This window comes from Crocodylus siamensis, chromosome 5, assembly GCF_052110815.1.
Source record: "Crocodylus siamensis isolate JL-2025a chromosome 5, ASM5211081v1, whole genome shotgun sequence".
NCBI lineage: Eukaryota > Metazoa > Chordata > Crocodylia > Crocodylidae > Crocodylus > Crocodylus siamensis.
Window position 1 is genome coordinate 142,513,318 of NC_143399.1, and position 19,037 is coordinate 142,532,354.

General features: G+C 42.7%; 1 protein-coding gene across 4 annotated transcripts in view; it reads right to left on the reverse strand.

Moving 5' to 3' along the window:
* RARB (retinoic acid receptor beta) overlaps positions 1-18,270 on the reverse strand; it is a 533,822-nt gene extending 515,552 nt beyond the window's left edge. For 3 of the 4 annotated variants that reach the window (XM_090046513.1, XM_090046519.1, XM_090046514.1), the window contains exon 1: positions 18,160-18,233. The gene's annotated coding sequence lies outside the window, so the exon portion shown is untranslated. Of the gene's footprint in view, positions 1-18,159 lie in introns of all 4 variants that reach the window. The other variant, XM_090046517.1, reaches the window with a different exon arrangement.
* Positions 18,271-19,037: the final 767 nt, after the last annotated feature.

The following is a 19,037-nucleotide window of genomic DNA, read 5'->3' on the forward strand; positions in this document are numbered from 1 at the left end:
CCACCACACCACATGCTCCTCTCTCCCCTGCTGCACTGTACATGCATCATATGGGGTCCTCAGCCCCACAAGCCACCCTGCGCCATTCCCAGGGGCAGGAGCAAGAAGTGGGTGCTGGAAGACAAGTGTGGCAGCAGCTGCAGGAGCAGTGGGGGGAGTGGTACCCAAACTGGGAGCATGGGAGAAACAGGTTAACCCTTCAGCAACCTCATGTAACCTCCAGGCCACCAGTTGCATAGCCCTGGCTTGCATTTTCAACGAAGACGCCAGCCTCTTGTACCACGTGGAGAACTCAACTTGTTCACACTTGATTGCGTGCTCTTTCTGCACAGCCTACCAGCTAACTGCTATATGAAATTATCTTTTATATAGCCCTAACAGGAAAAGACACAGATTTTCCAAGGACCATCAGCATTTCCCTCACCGTATAATCTGATCCCACACAAAAAAACAGAGTTCAAGGTTTCAAGCCAATGCAATGCATTTGTAATAATGGTCCTTTGCCTCTGGAATCTACATGTTACAGGCCACATCTACATGCGCAGCAGACTACGCAGCTGTTACTGCACAGTCATTTACTACTTGCATAAGCAAGTAGTAAATGACTGTTCAGTAACTGGCATTACTGTGCAGTACCATCGCCACATGGTTTGTTCATGACACTACTGCACAGTAGCAACGAGCTACTGCACCATAGCATCTCATGTAGACAAGCCCACAGAAATCTAAGCATGAACATGATCACTTCCAGAAATTATCAAGAGACACTTTCCTATCTCTCTGCCGAGTCTTCCTATCTAACTTAACTCCTACTTAACCGCAGGCAATGAAGGAATGTCATATTTGTTTCTTATTAAAATCACTCCAGTTCCATGCCTTGCATGGGTGCTCAAATGTCACAGAAGTGTGTGTGGTAATAGCACCAGCAGCATAATGCTGTGTTCAGTATGAAATCAGTGAGACAAGTGCCTCCTTCAGCAAGCTTGTAAGGAGATGCTGGAAAATTTAACTCTATTGTATACTACATCAGACACAACTGGCAGAGAGTTCCATGGGAGAAAGACAGTGGACAACATTAATATTTCATGTATCATTATTAAGATCCATAGAATTTAATCCATTAATTGCTAATGGCATTAAAAGGTTGTGTCAGATTTTACATGTTGATGAACTAGCCCAGTAATGTTCTTTAAAAAACAAATTTAGCAATATCCAAAAGGTCAGATTATGAACACTTTATTAGTAGAAGGTTGCCTTTCATTCTAAGAGGAGTCTACTTGTCTATTCTAATATGACTATCTGCATGAGTAACATGAACCAACAGGAGTAAATGGCTCATGATCTCCCTCAAGGAGATTTTCTTTTGTATGTTTTTATTTATTTTTCATCTGGAGGAATAATCCACGTTGCTTGTATATACAATTAAATGTTGTTTCTACAATGCAGCAGAATTAATACTATTAGACATATGTTTAATGTGGAAGGCAGTTATGAGACAAAGTTTTGGCAGAACTCTTAAGGGATTTGTTTTTAGATCAATTGGCAGAAATAAAAAACAGCTAAGTTCAACACCAAGGTACATGGACACAACTCTACTGAAAGCAGTGATATGACACACCTACTCAGTCTTCCCAGGGAAGAATTGCCTCAAAATGTCTATAATACTAATGTTGTGAGAGAGTAAAAATAAAAAAGATATATGTTAAGTGTGTATAATAAACATTGTTGGCTTCTGAGGATGAAGGAAATCATACTACTTAGTGAACAGCACAGAAGTCAAGTATTCAGAAGCTAGAAAATAATTAACAGCTGCCTCTATAAACTTTATTTGGTCCCTTTTTGCATTCATGCAGTGCAATGAAAGATTCAAGAGTCCTGTAGGAAGTACAATACTATGATTATGTAATTAATGGTTGTGTCACAATACTTAAACACAAGAGGTTGTTCAGACAACCATAAATCTAAAATGTGAATTTTAGTGTTTGGCTCTACAGCCTAAGTAACATTATTATAATAGTTTGTGTCTATTACTTCCTATATTTTCTCAAAAAAGATGTAAAAATAAATGTAACAATTTTCCCCTGTAATCATACAACAGCAGCAGGGTTTGAGCTTTCAATATCAAGCATAACAGCACATGCAGAGACTACATGAGCTACTGAGTTAACAAGGGCAGCTATCTGCGGAAGAATGAACAAAGAACTATCTTACTAAAATGGATAATCAGTTGTTGGCTTCAAATGCTGGGCTGGGGAAAAGGTCAAGGTTAGGGTTGCACCAACTGAGATTTTTGGGGCCAATACTGAGGGCCAATTTTTAACGAGTCATATCAGCCAATACCAATCCAATTCCAATATGCAGCCCCACAGCATGGAGAGCAGCCAGGTCTGGCTGGGAAGTCTGTTGTGGGGGAAGCGGTGGGGGGCAGGGGAGGGAGAAGGGGTACAGATTGAGGCCCCCGTGGTGAGAGGAGTGGGGCTGGGGTAGGGGCAGGCGCTGCCCAGCCAGAGTGGGACACAGGACAGAGCCATGGCGAGGGGGGGACAGCTCCCACCGCTGCACACAACCTGGGAGGGCATGGGGGACATGTGCCCCTGCGGGCTGGGGCCAGGGCAGTACAGGGCTCTTCTCAGCACATGGGGCTGGGCCAGGCTCATGGGAGCCACCCCCCCTCTCCACACCCCCGGATGAGCCCTGGCTACCTTGCCCTGACTGGGCAGCAACTACCCCTGCCCCAGCCCCACTCCCACTGCAGGGGCCTCAATCACCCCGCCTCCTGGTGCTGGGGCAGTACAGGGCTCTTCTCAGCACAGGGGCTGGGCCAGGCTCACAGGAGCCGCCTCCCCTCTCCGCGCCCATGAACTCCACTTCATCAACCTCCTGGATACTAAAATTCATGGACAAAATATAGACACTGGATTTATGACACATTATAACCTGCCTGACATCTGAATCCCCAGGTATCTCTCCACTATTCATCCCCCTTCTCTCTCTCTCTCCCTACCCCCAGCCTGTCTCTCACCCATTGACTCCTCAATCTACATTTTCACTGTCTACCTGTCTTGTATGCATACCAGCCCAGCCTCTGGCTCCTTTACTTTTCATTCCATCCAGGAAGAGCACACACCAACTGCAGAAACTTCCTTAGCCTGATGAAGGGTTTTTGAACCTGAAAGCTTGCTTAATAATTGTTTTTCACCTATTTAAGTTGGTCTAATAAAAGATATCAGATTCACCCAAAGAACCTTGTCTACCTAAAAAAATTCTAAGGAACATAAGGATACAATGGCACTTTTAACACTTTTCTTTAGACAAATGTAAATGAGTTTATCATCAGAAAAATAAAAGAGACTTCTAGCCTGAGAGAATTGCCCAAACTAAATGTCAAAACTTGTTACAAACAATGAAGGTGCTAAACTGTCTCTAAAAAAAGTGCTCATAGGACTCCTCCATGATCATGTTATACAACTGAAATAAAGGGACCATTACAAGCCTTTCCTATAATTTTTAATACACTGCACATGAATGCATGTGACTGTGTTACTGAGGAGCACTGATCATTGTTATTTATTATTTCACTATTGTCAGCTGTAAAAGGAGATAAATCAGTGTAGACTGGGTGTCTGAGGATACTTCAGAACTTATACCTACAGTATTCCAAGTTCAGTGGTCACATCTATTATTATAAACAGGCTTGACTGTATTTTTTCAGTAGTATATGGCAGGCTGATCACATGAGGTCATAGTACACCTATCCAAAATACAGCACTGATTTTATTTCAGCCTTTTTCTAATTTCCAGACAATCCAACGGTTTCTGAAAAACAGGAAACTTCAAGAGAATGACTGTCTTCATCTTCAGACTCTGAATTTTAAATTCTAGTGGATTAATAATGTAATTACAAATATACGGCCATTAAAATTGATTTATGCTGATACTCTAGGTCTAGAATCAATAAAATTTCAGTACCATTATCACACTTCAAATAAAGTTTGTGCAGAAGCACAAATACTTCTTTAAAATCTTGTTTGGACTTTAAATGGGCCTCCATACTTTAAACATGTTATTTTTGTTAATTTATTTTAACTTCTTAAGATGTAACACAAAATTAAAAACAAAAATGTAGTTTCTAAACAGAGCCCCTGGCTTTCCACAATTCTATAGTTGTGGAATGGGTGGTGGAATTAATTCTGCTTGACAGGAAACATAAGCAATCATTCTTTATTCTGAAAATTATATTTCTAGATGTTGTGATTATGAAAAGAGTTTTGAAAACACTGTGAAACACTTCAGTCTTGGCTTCCTGAGCTTGCAGAAATTCTAAAACAAGAACTTCTAGACAGGCAATTTCCTCCCTGAAAACAACTCTGAACCCTAATGATGGTAATTAAAGTATATATACCTCTGCTTAAGCATTTCACTGTACATGGTTTTAGTGAAAGTATCTGAATAATATGCCTTACCAGGTAACAACCCCCTTCAACTTCCCCCACCTCCTCCCAACAATTTCTACCTTGTAGCAAATTATTTAACTAGAAAATTCTGTAGCACGCTGAAAGTAACGTTTTGGAAACGTGGAAATGAAAATGAATTTAATATGAGAAGAATGCAGGAGAAAGCTTGCTGACTACAATGTTAACTTACATAATTATTTCAATAAAAATTCAAATTTTAAAATGTCTCTGAAGCTGATCTGTTACCAACATGCCTTAAGATACAGAGTTCTTTCAGAATTTAGGTCCGGTTTGCCATAGACTATATGGCTTTGTTTATAGACATCCTTATCAAACAATTTTTTTTCCACTGGGGAAATAACAAATCACAGCTGATTCAAAAACATTTTCATCAGTGCAAGCAAGAGGTCTAGGAGGGTTTTCCACGTGTTATTGTATATAATAATGAAATAAAACCTCCAAAAAACAAAGAGGCATATTTTTACTTAAGCTCAATCATGCCCTTATGGGACACTGATGCAGAAAAAGAGAACATGTAACTGGCACTTAAAATACATAACCAACACAAGACTACCAGACAGCACACAGCAAGGGAGCATGTTTTGGCTATCACAAGCAGAATCAGCACACGCTCCTTATCCACTGCCAGCTGGCTACCAAATGCTATACATAGAATATTCACTAAGCTGCCAGAAGGACATGGCATACCTCCTAACCTCAAACAATAATATATTGCTTGAGTTAACACACAGGTTAAGCCTCATGCCTAGCTCTCTCTTGAAAAACCCTATACTTCTTCCTGTTTAAGAAACAAGAGGTTCTCTGCTGCCTTTTCACTATGCATCAGGACACACAGAGAAACGTTTGGGGTAAATCATGGTCCACCTCTACGCCCACTTCCCAGTCTGACGGGACTTGAAATGCAAACAAACTGCCATAATTTACAGTACATGGACACACTCTACACAAAGTGGACTGCACAGCAAATGACAGATAAGCAGGGATTCTGGTTTTCTCTGTTTAAAAATCACAAATTCTCTAATAAAACCCACACATTCTCTGATTTAAAAAAAAAGCCAAATCCACAATTAAAATGAAATACCACTATATATATAGATACCAATTGAACACAATGTTTTATTGATGTATTTACAATTTTAAAGCAGTTTGGAAGCCTACCAGCACCTCATTTACTGTAATAAAATAAATTCTAAGTACCTACAAATGTTGGTATTTGATTTGGGGTTTTTTTTTATACAGGTGTAATGTCTATTGGTCCATATCAGATCAGCACCAATAAAAGGAAAATCGACAACATTTTTTGGCCAGGTAGGTAGGGGGCGCTTCATCAGGGTGGCATGGGGCCTGTAGAGGCAAGCAGCTTCACCACCTGGCCTGCTCTGCCCTTCCACGCCAGAAGGGATGGAGGGAGACAGGGAGGAAAATCCATGCATTTCTGTTAAAATGAAAAAATCTGCATTTTTCTATGTTAAAAAGAAAAAGCCACGTTTTTCCGGTTTTTCCATGGTCTACTGAGCAGACCATGAGGCAAAACCATTGACCTACGACAGAACAGCCAGTTCCTCTCTATGCTGGGCCTAGTTTGTGGGTGGGCCAAGACTTTTTTCTCTTACCTATCATGTAGGGACCTCTAGATTTTGCACAAGAGATGAAATATGTCATTAGGATGTAACAGGCAATAGGTGTTTTATTTCCTACATTTAGAAACATCTCATTTTCAGTGACACAGCCAATGGCTAAACATGGATTATTTTAACTTTACTTGTATCTGCACAAAAACACTCTATTGTCAATATACAGTGCAACTGTGTTTCCTGTTAGATTTTGAAAAGCAAATGTTTAAAAGGGCTGCAAACCAGCAGGGGATCATTTTTTGCTCTTAGGCAACATACATGATGTCATTTGTATTGGTGTTTTCCCTGCACTGTGCTCTATTCATCCACTTTTTCTGCATTCTCAAAGTGGACCCAGTCCTTGGTTTTCCGTTTGTGCCTGGCTGGCAGCCTGCTGCCGTGAACAGAATGGCTCTGCAGGAGCAGGGAAGATCACTAATTAAAACGTCTATATTTTTTTCAGAAAATTTTGAAAATAAATCTTAGCTTACCTGTTCACTGGACCTTCCGATTCAGAAACTGGAAGCAAATCACAGATAGCTTGCTACTAGGGCAGACTCCTTGTACTTAGGAGAAAGTAACATCCTGGAATTAAAATGTTAGTGTCCCGGGGAACCAGAATGGGACTTACCCACGGCAGCGGCAGAGCCTGAGCAGGACATCTGCCCCTTATTTACACTGACGCGACCCGAAGTCGGCGTCGGTGCCGGCAAATGGACGCCGGCGATAAAAGCAGCCACTGCGAGAGGACAGGGGGAAGAATGAGCTGGGAGCTTTGCACCAGCCAAGGCAGAAGACCCTAGAGGGGAACGGGCCAGGGACCCCCCCCCCCCGGTAGGAGGGACAGGAAGCTCCCAGGCAGGATGAGCTTCCAACCGCTCAGCTCGAGGAGCAGAGAACTCTGGGGACAAGCAAAAGGCTAAGTCCCCAGAGACAAGGACAGGGAACCCCAGCAGGGAGCCGCAGCTTACCCAGGAGGAGGGGAGGATACCAGCCACGGCCAGCTGCAGGACGACAAGTGAGGATCGGCAGACGAGCGTCGAGGATGAGGAATCAAGTGACGGGGAATTTTGGGACTGCAAACCCGAGACACGCAGGACTTGCAGGTCCTGGGTTGGAACGCCGGTGCAGGAACGCAACGTCTACAGGGAGGGTCAGGACCCGGAAGAGCGCTGAGGAGGCGCTGTCGGGCAGAGGTTGACGCCAGCCGGCTATGGCCATAGACTAAGATAGGGATTGCCCAAAGGGGGCCTGGGGAGGTCCGGGTAAGAGGCCCAGCCAGTAGGGCTGTGGGGGCCTAGCTTTCAATTTTTCGGGTTTGTTTTCCTGTTAAAAGGGATACCCCAGCTGAGGGGTATAGCCGGGGAGCTTGGGTCAGGGACCCCGCAGTGAAACCCCGCCTTGGCCGTGACCCAGTCCCGGGTCAACCAGGACATGAGGAACCCTAAGATAAGGGTCAATCAGACCGGTGAGGCGGTCAGCCCGTCCGTAGGAAGCCGGGTCATACATTAGAAGGGAGCACCAGAGGAGGCGTAAGGCCGTGGTGCAAGGGGTGGTCGAGCCCCGCAACATGACCGCCGAGGAATCCCAGGCTGTGGAGTGACCAGGAGCCGTCCTAACTGAACCTAAACAACAAGTCGTGGCGGGCGAGATCTAGGGCGGGGAACGGACATCATAACACCTACTCCAAACCAGTAGCATTCCAGGGTAATCAGCGACGGTCCTCCTTCCACAGGCAACTACCCACGGGGAGGACCCCCCGCTCTTCCCCCAGTCCAGCAGTCACAGTTAGAAAGGAACAGTTAAAGAACTGAATTTCATTATAATGGGATAGCACTTCTAATGGTCTCCACTGCATCTCGAGTACACATAAATGTACAGTGCAGTGCCACTCCCAGGTTTCAGGAACAGAATCTAACCAGTTTGTTCTAAGTAGGTTACTTAAGAGACTACTCAAATGTATGGCAGGCTCCCCTTCTTCCTCATCCCAGAAGAATGCCCTCTACAAATGCAAATACAACCATGCCTGCCCAGCTCTTGAGGGAGCAGGATAGAGTGACAGCATCCTTGAAAGTGTCCTGCTTATGGCAGCATCCTCATAAGCCACCTTCAGGAAAGTTAACTGTGATCAAACTAACATTAATCGCTGCTGGTCCCACCATAACTAGTTGAAAAGGCCCCTAAAAAGGAGTCTCAAATTACTTGCCCAGAGAATTGAGAAATTGCCAGAATTTCATCTGATTCACTACTGTTTTACTGTCGTGTGAAACAGACAGGTCAAGTATGGTAAAAAAAAAAAAATCCCCTCATTGTAGCAGAGTTTGAATGTTGCTGTATCCATTTGATCCAGGACATGTCCAAAAAATGAGGATTTGGGGAGTTATCCTTTACTGAACCGATTTTTTAATTGGGAGAGCTGTCGGACTTGCTTCCAGGCATCAAGTGCCCTTCCTCAGGTTCTGAAAGGCATCACTCTTTTAACCCTCCTTAATCAACACTCTCTCCTAAACCAAAACTTTTGGGGCTATTTCAAATTCAGACTGGAAACTGAATCATTTTTACAGCGGTTGAAAGGAAGTTTCAACCTTTTACGCTGGCAATCCATCCTGGCTAAGCTTTGGATTCAGGAATGTGGTAGGAAACTATGGCCTTGTACAGATGTTCAGTCTCTCCTGGAGAGTCTGGTCTCTCAGGAGAAACTGTGAATGTACAGATGTTCAGGCTTTTTCTTCTAGAATAAAAATGGCCGCCCCAGGAGAAAAGTAACCTGGGAACAACCAGGGTTAAATCACTCCTCGGAGAGTTTCTACTCGAAAAGCAAATGTTTGTACATGCTGTGGCTTCTCTCAAAAGAGAACATGGTCCTCCAAGATCCACCCCTTTACCCTTCCCTCCCAGGGAGACAGTGTGTCACCCACTGGACTCTGCTACCCCAGAGTCCAGCCCTCCCTTCACAATCCTCACTTTATCCTGCAGGGAAACACAGGATGACCATTGCCAATCTGGGTCAGCCAACCAGGGTGCCCCTACACACTGCTGCCATCTGTTACCAGACAAACTAAGGGGGTCTGCAGAGCACACTGACATGTGTCAGCATGCTCTGACACATGACATGTGTCAGCATGCCCCTTCCCCCACACACACACATCCCACAGTGCCAGCACTGCAAGCTCTCCAGTCTTCAGGGCATCAGTGCTCACCTCAGACTATCCCTTCCCTTCACTGCAGGGTAACAGGGTGTAAGCAGAGATTCTACCTCCCCACTAGAAGATACAAAGCTGGATTGACTCTTGTGTGCACTAGATGGTCCCTAAGCACTACCATACAAAAGGTAATAATAATGTTGGTATTTTCTTGTATATTATTCACTGTGACAAGAGACAAAGAAAGAAATAAAGCCATTCCCTTAATCCCTTAATCTCTAACACACATAACATCCACCAGCATCAATATAAATTTTGCATAAGCAGATCTTAAGCTAACTTGCAAAGAAATTTGTGCACATTAAATCATTTTTTCTTCCAAAGTATTTCAAAGAGAAATAGTTAAGATTGACAGCTGGGAGGTAGCTGCTCTTATTTATGAAACTTTAAAGTTAAGCTTTTCATTTCAAACATATAATGATGCTTTTAAGGCCACCTGTAGTACTATAGAAAGCAGCATAAGATGCACTCATTTCTCCTCCCAAAATCTGCAGGGTAGATCCCATACAAAACCAATGGAGGGGCAACACAGTGGGCTCAATGAAGAACCATAGTGCCATAGAAGTGGCATTACTGACTTCCCAAGCACTGACCATTCTGCAGCGATATTTTTTAAATGATTAAAAGGAATAAGAAACATCTAGAATTTGAAGGAAAAAAAATCTCAAGGGATGTAGATAACCTTGAGAGGGTTCAGAGAAGGGCTACTTGTATGGTTGAGGGCCTGCAGGTAAGACCCTATGAAGACAGACTGAGGGATCTGAATCTTCAGCCTCTGCAAGAGACAGCTAAGAGGTGATCTTGTGGCTGCCTACAAACTCACTGGGGGGACCAGCAGGGAATAGGGGACACTGTTTACTAGGGCAGCCCTCAGGGTTACCAGAAATAATGGCCAAAACTGAAAGAGAATAGATTTAGACTGCACATAAGGAAGAAATTATTTACGGTAAGGGTTCCCAAACTATGGAATGGGCTTCCAAGGGAGGTGGTGCTTTCCCCTACCATGGAGGTGTTCAAGAGGAGATTAGACAGGCATCTGGCTGGGGTTACTTAACCCCAGTGCTCTTTCCTGCCTGGAGCAGGGGGTCAGGCCCAATAATCTACCAGGTCCCTTCCGACTCTAGAAATCTATGAATCTATGTTTTTGGAATGCAATCTTACAACTTTCTGCATTTGATTCCAACAAAAATAAAAGATATATGAGCTGTAACTTCCTCTGACTATTCTCTAAACTCAGGGTAGAAAACATGAAAAGTGCTTTTTTTATTACCTGCTTCTAAGATTTTTGTTTAATTAAATTCCATAGTCTCTAACATGGTAATAGTGACACGCAGAGATACTATGGGTTGAATTATACCCTCCAGCATAAAGAAAAAAAATCCACCATGATTTCTAATGTTTTGTCTGTCCTTGGATGGGCTGAATTTTATTCTGATGCAGTGGGCAGTGACCACTACATGGCACTAAACAGAAGGTAACAACTCAAAACTTTTATAAGGAGCTCAAATACAAGGCAAATATCTGCATCTTTTGGAGAGCAAGGAGAGTATGAGAAATAGGAAAAGAGACAGGGACTAGTGTGAGAATTTTGGGTCAGCAAATAGCAGTTTTCTGTGATCTAGCAATGCCAAGTACAGAGCTGCAGGGAGGCTAGGGAAGAAGGCTTCATAGCACACTCTCCTTGTGTGAATAAAGATCAGGAATAACTCCATCTGTAGCCATTTTTACTCCTTTAATAAGGACTGCTGCTGCAAGGACTAGCTCTTTCATGTTCACCCAGTCCAGTCAATGGCTCATACTCACACAATTCTGACTACATGGCATTTGCACACAAGTATTTTGGCCAGGTCTGAGGATTGTGTTTTTTAGTTCAACTCCCCTTTCCCTGACTGATACAGGTTTTTCACCTAATACTGGAAGAGTTACTATAAGACTACATCTATATAACACATGCATGTGCAGTAATGTGAAATAGAGGTAAAATCTTTGCATATTCCAGACACACCTACTTCAACATAGAAATATTTAGCGGTTTATGTTAAAATTATTTTTAACTGCCAGTTATATTCTGCACATATGAGAGATGGAACTTACTCTAAGCATAGTTCTTAAAATGTCAGAACACCAAAGCACCCCTACTCCAGCCCAACATTTTTTACTTCTCCAAAGATTTTCCTTTCTTCCCCTTTTTTACCCACTAATCAGCAAAGACAGCTTCCAGTGCAAAGGCCTATTTAGTTAGCAACAGTAAGCATTTTATAAGTATATTGCATATAAAACTGAAAGAGCCATAAACCAGCTAGTGAAGAGAGATGCTGACTTAACACATATGCATTTCATGAATGACTGTCAATACTGACATTTATTTAATGCTATTTAAAATATTTTTAAAATATCCAATCCTGATTAGTTCTGTTGATTAATCTAATTTATAACTATTTTTTGTGCCCATGTAAGCATCAAGTTCATAAAGGTCCTCTCCATCTACTTGTAAAATATATGTATAAGTAAATCAGAGACACCCAGTACTGATTGACTCAGGAGTTACATGAGCAAGTGCCTGAAGAGCCACAAGAACATGAACACATCTAGGTGACTTGAGACACTCCAGTTCAAAAGAAAAAAGACCCAGCAGTACTTGTCCTGCAGTTAACAGAGATAAATGGTACATATGTTTATGACTCACAATTGTAGAAAAGATATAACCAATGCAATTCAGTAAACCAAAAAACCCCACAACTCTGATAATATATGTTCTATAAAAGGCCACATGTGACAGGTTGATAAACCAGTTGGGGCTCAACCTCAGATTAGACTGGTATTTGACCAATCAAAAAACACTTGGTCAATGTGACCACTTTTGAAGGTCAATATTTTAAGCATTAATTTCTTAGAACAGTGAAGAGAGAGACTACAACCTTCATTAGGATAGATAGTTGCACTAATTACAAAAACAAGTTTGTTGAATGCTACCGTTAAAAAATTAATTTAAATTCTAAAAAACTGTAATGAATTTTTAGATTTAGCCATGTTAGGTAAGTGTTACTGATATTCAGGACTGAAGCAAAAGTATTTCTGGATAGTATCTTTTATTGGACCAACTTCATCGTTGAGATAGATTTAGACAAGCTTTTCAGTATCACAGTACCATTCCTCAGGTCTCCTGGAAAGGAGAGGGAACAACAGAGCTAAGTAGCAAATGGGAAAAGGGCTCTTTTAAAACCACATATGTAAATAAAAACGGTAAGAGAAATTATCAGGTAGCCAGCAGACATGTATGGTTTTACACAAGCCTTTATTCCATCTGCTATTTAGGTCCGCTGTGCCTGCTTCTCTCCCAGAGACACAGGGAAGGGTACTGTGATACCCAAAAGTTTTTCTAAATCTATCCCAACCACGCACCTGGTCCAATAAAATATATCACCCACAAAAACTCCTGCCTCTCACATATTTCCTGAACCATCACTTCAACACTACTATTCAAAACTGAACAGTTCTTCTTTTTCTTGGCTTGTATCCTGAAACATTTGCGTCATCTGGAATAGCTGCAAAACAATAAAATAAATTAAGCAGAAACAAAACAGACACAGCAACTATAAAAGATAGAAGTTTTTAAAATGCAGTAAAGCTAATAAGCAAGCCAACTTTTCAAGTATTTTGTTGTTTCCATTTCAAAATGTCCAGTCACAACAGATGGCCAGTAGAAGTTTTCCTATGCTGATGGTTTTGGTTCCTCTCTCAGCACAGAGTAGCTCTTGCAGCCCCACTTGGCTTAATGGGAAGGAAGAGGGAAAGAGGGCTGGAAGAACTGGAGAGAGAAGAGCAAGGCAGGGGATACCTACTCCTAAAACAGGGGGGAGTAGTGAGGGGAGAAGAGGGGAGAGAGAGAAAGCATGCAAGTGAGCGCACACACACGTGTGTGCACACATGTCCATCTTCCTGCACAAGACTATGATGCAATAAAAGTGTCCTACACAAGGCTATTTGTGATTTTGTGAAATATATGATAATTTTTGACTGTGGTCAAATAGGCAGCCAACTGATCTATACATTGACGTAACTCGATTGTTCAACTGAGTAGCTTCCCATCCCTAGCCCAGGTATCTAAGAGTCACTGAATGAAATAAACCCAACAGGCCAAAGAACATGCTTGGGTCCCAATCCAGCAGCAACTACATGCATGCTTCATTTTACTACCATGAGTAGACCTCCTGGTATGAATGAGTTGCATAATGTCAAGCATATACACACATCTTTGTAGGCTTTCTGAGTCAGGCTTGGTTTGACAGTGTAAAGGTGATTGTGTTTGCTTTACATGCAGAAAGTCCAGGTTTCAAGACCCAGTGGAACCAGTCAATCTGACTTTCTGCACCCAGGGGTTGGTTTAGTCAGAGCAGAAATAACTGTTTAAATGTATGTGTCTGTTTTGGAAAATAAAAAGTTTGATCAAGACACTGAAATGGAGTATAAAAGTTGTACTCTATTACCATATCCATTAAAACAAGAATAATAAAAAATACATAAATTCATAGCTATAAAGGGACCCATATTAAACTCAGTACACTACGATTCGATAGTAGGAATCCATGCCAGCGCTACAGAGAGTTTAACTTGGTTTCAAAAACATCTAACTCAAACAAAACTAATACTTCACCTACCAAAGTAAATGTATTCCTCAGAACCAGGGTTATCTTTGCTTTCATTAACACTTGTAACTTTCACGTAAGTTGTATGTTTTATCTATCCACCAATTCTCTCCTCTTTCTTGCATTTCACAACCTGTTGGATTCTGTGCTATACGCCTTATTCTCTCTTTGCTTTTATGTGCCTCCCCTTTCTTCTTGTCCAATGCTTTTTACTCCAACATGTCCATATATTTTGAATATTAAAGTAGTGAATGTAATAATAAAACTTTAAAGGGGTTTTCAGTTTCTAAAGATTCCAAGACAGATGCAATGGGAACACTGAACGGTGCTTTAAAAGAAGGTGATCTAACTTAAGTGACATCTTGCTACCCCCCTTTAGGACTCTGAAGCATTGCCTTCTAGTTAGTAAAGAATATTTCATTAGAACTCTTTAACATTTTGAAAAAAAAATGAAACATTTCCCCAATTTCAATTGCAGTTTTAAAACAATGAAGTCTGTATTAAGTAAATCAGACACATAATGTATAAATCAGACAGTAATAGCACACTTAATACAACACTCCTTCTTTATGCTGTCTCTTAATAAAAGAGCAACGGGACAGTAACTGAAAGTTAAAGCAAAAAATGTAAAGCAGAAAAATAAGAGTTTACTAGGATTCAAAAGAGGACTGAAAATTCACATATTCTTTTATGCTTCAGACACAAACTAGCCAGTAACTTGAGTAAAACAAATGTTTCTTATGATCTAGATATTGCAAAATAGCCCACTATAGGGTTTCCTGTTCCCTGCTCTATTAGAGCTAAGACGTCAAACTAAATGAACTAGTGTCTGCTTCAATACCGCATTTCCAATGCTCCTAAATCCTATTTGTGAACAGAAACATTTCATATCTTTGAGGGGCAGGATTATTTAAGTGTCAACCAGGAAACAACACAATGGAAAATCAAACACTTTTAACCTAGGCAATACCAGTATGTGCTATAAACAATTTAAATATTACTCTGGGCCTAATTCACTTCTGTGCTACTCCAGTTTTACATCCGAGTAAATGCAATGAATTGACAAAGATTCCATTATAGATTTCTAGCAACCTAGCCATGTTGCTCAGAGATGTGAAGGTGTGAGCCTTGAATTACAGAACTGTGCCAGCTGAAGCTCCTTACTATAGTTATACTACCTTTTATTGACTTAACTTATTTCATCTGGAACTGTCTGAGGGGGTCTATTACTCGGATACAAAACAGTTATGCCAGCTTAACTGCGCCCACACTAGGAACACTGCTGTAAGCCTGTGTCATAGCACTGAATTCTTCCTAGGTAGACTTAGTCAATATTATACCAACAGAACCCGGGGTAACAGTGTTAACCAGAATCATGGTATTTTCTCTGGTTTCTCTTAACATATAGGACCTGGTTCTCATTTACATTAATGCAGCTTTACACCACTAACATTCTAAATAGGCCTAGAAATGGATGGAAGTGTAACTGGCCACTTTACACTGTCACAGTGATGTAAAGTAAACTCAAACAAGAATCTGGGTAACAGTAACCTGCTGCAAACATGACTGTCATGTCTAACGAATGGTACCAGTACACAATGATATAAAAACATCAGGACTGGATGAGCATATGCCAAAGGGCACTAGCCTTACTTGATTAGGCTTGTACTCAAATTTGCAACAGTTTCTATACTGTTAGCTGGACTCTTGTTAACATAAACCCCGGAGTCAGTACTGCACGTTTACTCAAATGATACCAGTATCATTAAGCAGGCAAAATATATCTGTTACCTTGGAACAATCATGCCACTGTACTTAAACCCATGTAGTTGAATTAGTGTAAATCCCTGTGTACAGACTCTTATTCCAGTGAAGGACAACTTTTCCAATCTATTCCTTTCAAAGTGAAATAATATAAACTAAAAAGATGCTTTTAGAGTGAATAAGATTATTCACACAGTGGGTTATGCCAGTAAAATTAAATCAGATTAAATTTACAGTATAATTTAGAGTAGCAAAACTATGCCACATAGCCAAACCTATAAACAGTAGTCTTTACCCACACAAGCAGTCCCATTGGCAAATGTATTTGAATAAATTACAACCAGTTAAAGCCCCCTCCTTGTGTGATTAAGACTCTAGTAACCTTACTAACTTGTAGTCTTTTTTGAATACTGTTTTTATTCTATCATGATACATTCCTTAAATCCAACATACTCCTTTCAGCTTATCAAGTTTACTTCTGAGCTGGTCTTAAGCAGGGCTGTCCAATCTTGCTTAAAAATATCTTCATTTCAGAATCAGTGACATTCATTTACACGTTTTAAACTGTGCAAAACTAAATCATCATACATTAATTACACTCAGTATTACATACATTTTTAACAAGAACTGTATCAGATTCACACTACCATGTGGCAATTCAACCATGGCAAAGCATAGATGAATTCCCAATTCCACTGAAGTGACCTGGAGTTTTGAGCATATTCAAGATACATTTTTTTTTTAATTTCTGTCCCCATGCTGTGAGAAAATGACAATTTGAGCGATTTAATAATGTAAATGCTTATATCATACAAAATATCAAAATAAGAATATCACTTAGCCTCTCATATATACATATAAATACACATACATATGTATATATATATGGAGGTTAAGTGATACAGATATATATACAGTGATATAATATGTAGAGAGGTTAAGTGATATATATATATATATATATATAAATGTATATTTATATAAATTTATATAAATGATATATAAAGATGTATATTTATATAAATGAGACTAAGTGACAGACAGACACAAAGATCACTTGCTACATATACAGTTACAACTAGTGGGCTTAGTCCTAGAGATCCTTATGTGAATAGTTGTTCTTCACATGAGTGAAATCCCATTGAAAGACAATTCAGGAAATGTACTGTGATAAAAGCATAAGCAATATCCAAAAGGCAATGGCAATCTAGGGTAACAGCAAAATTAGTAGGAAAATATTATTCTTAAACCCATTCTGGTATGTTTTCCTGGCCATTTACTAATTGTATTTAAATAAGAAACTGCTCAAACTCCAAGGAGGATAAAATAAATGGCTGAAGGAAACCTAATTTTGCATTGTGGCTTTATTTGCACAGGAATTTCATTCTAAAAGTGTATGTTCAAGATTATTCACTCCTACGTTGCCTCACATTTTATAGCCAAGCTCACTAATACCTATTAGGTTTTGAACAAATCTAGGAGGATTGAGCTTTTTTTTCCCCCACCGAAAAAGGAAGGCAGTAAACCACTTCCCTATTCATTTATGCAAACGACGGTAAACAGAATTATAAAAGCCGGGTCATAAACAGCAAATGAGGTTATTTTGCCCCACGCTTTTTTATGTTGTCAGGAGTTTTGAGCATAGTTTAGTGTTTCCTATTCATGACTTTATAGGATCAAATTACTCCCGGATGATGCCTCAGATGTGCTTTTGTCTGCAAATGAGGAGGGATAAAACACCCAGGCATTAACGTTAAATTACCATCGCTAATGGTGTAAATACGAAAATAATTACTGCATCATCTCAGCAATTGTTATGTGTTCATTACTGAAGTTCCTTCATTTCCATGTAACCATTAGAAGGGGGGGGGGGGGGAGGAAGGGTCTTTTTTTATTTTGCCTGGCTATTTTATAGCTCCTCAGCAGCTCCTCAACCCACCGCATCCCGTGTCGCGCTTCCCCGCCAGCAACTTGGCCGGGGCGCTGCTTCTCGGGGTGGAAACGGGGTGCGGGCGCGGGGGAGCCGCTGCTCAGGCGGCCCCGCCAAGCAAGGGCGGCGGGTTTCTCCCCGTCACTGCCTCGTACGTCCCTCACCTCGGGAGCGGGGCCGCCCCGGCTACACACACACCACACACGTGCGCTCCGAGACGCGCGCGCAGACAGACACAACCGCTCACACCCCCCCCCTACAGACAACCACACACACATACACAGACTCACATATACAGACAATCACGCACACGTGAATACACACGCATAAATACAGACGCACACACCCACACGCGCTGCTGCAACTCCCCCTCACACGCCGCGCCCCAGTGCGACCCCCTTGCCCGGCCGAGCGAGGGGCAGCCCCGGGCAGAGGCGCCCTGCCGCCAACTTTGCAGCTGCCCCCGCAGCCGCGCGCCGCACCCGGGCAGGGCAGGTCGGCACAAGGCAGCGCCCCCGCCCCGCTCACCTCCGCGCTCGCCGCCGCCGCCTGCTCCCGCCGCCGCCGCCGCCCGAGTGGCGAGCGCAGCAGCAGGGTCCCGCCGCGCCGCCCCGCCCACGTGGCGCTGGCGCGGCCCCGGCTCCTCTGGGCTGCAAAGCCCGCGCCCCCGGGACGTGTCTACGCGGCCGAGCCGCAGGACCTGGCCGGGCGGGAGCAGCCCGCTCCCTCTCCCCGCGCACTGGTGTGGGCAGCGATGACTTTTTTGTAAGTCGCCCCAGGCAGGTAAGAGTCCTCCTCCCCGCCCGGCCGCCTGCCCCCATTCCCCACCTGCTGCGGCCGCTTTCCTTGCCCTTCCTGCTGCAGTCGGGCGAGGGGGAGGCCTCTGGGATAGCGACAGTGGTAGCAAGAGACGGGCCACGGGTGTTGCCCCGGGGCAACCCGTCACCCTGCCCTGCGGCTGTTCCCGGCGGAGCCCTGCTGCACAGCCCAGCTGGAGCAGGTGAGGGCGACTGTGAAGCGTCCCCTGGCCCCGGGAGGAGGGAGCAGGGGCACGAGGTGGGAGAGGAGAAGGGAGGGGACCTGCCTCTGAGCTGCGAGGGGAAGGAGAAGGATTCTCACCTGCTTTGGGGACTTTAAAGGAAAGCCCCTGGCGCAGGAGGGGGGGCTCCAACCTGCTGCTGCACCCCCTCTGGATCCACCCAGCTCCCCTGGGTTTAAAGTCAGGTGAAGCTTAGGACGATGCATACATCAGTGGGCATGAGCCTAGTCTCTTTTCTTGTTTTCAAGACATTTTTCACATTCCAAGCCAAGTCCATGAGTCCGTCCAGAACCATCAGTGGCCCTACAACCAGCAAACATCCTCCACCCCCACCAGGAGCTTCAGACATTTCCAAAGTCTTTTGGTG